We start from the raw sequence: 350 nt of genomic DNA on the forward strand, positions 1-350 counted from the left end.
TATGCAAACTCGTGGATAAATCGCAAGAACTCCACTATTGACGGCTTAACGGTAACGTTTTGCACACTAGCTACTTGAAAGGCCTCAGGCTCTAGTATCCACGTGCGGCACCATGCACATCTATCTTGCCCTTTTGACCGAGTAAATGGATCTGGTCCATTGTGATAATAGCCTGCGCTAGTGATAGCTGCTCTCATCTGGGCCGTAAATTTTTCAAAGAGACGATTGGTCGGCGCATATTGTCCATTTGAAGCCAGCTCCCCCCTTAACAATCGTGTGATCTCACTTCGAAAAAATTTACATATCGTTGTTGACAGAAAATAACGGAGACAATTTCGTCCACCAGGGCT

Source organism: Plasmopara halstedii (genome assembly GCF_900000015.1).
Source record: "Plasmopara halstedii genome assembly, contig: Scaffold_2956, whole genome shotgun sequence".
Lineage (NCBI taxonomy): Eukaryota > Oomycota > Peronosporomycetes > Peronosporales > Peronosporaceae > Plasmopara > Plasmopara halstedii.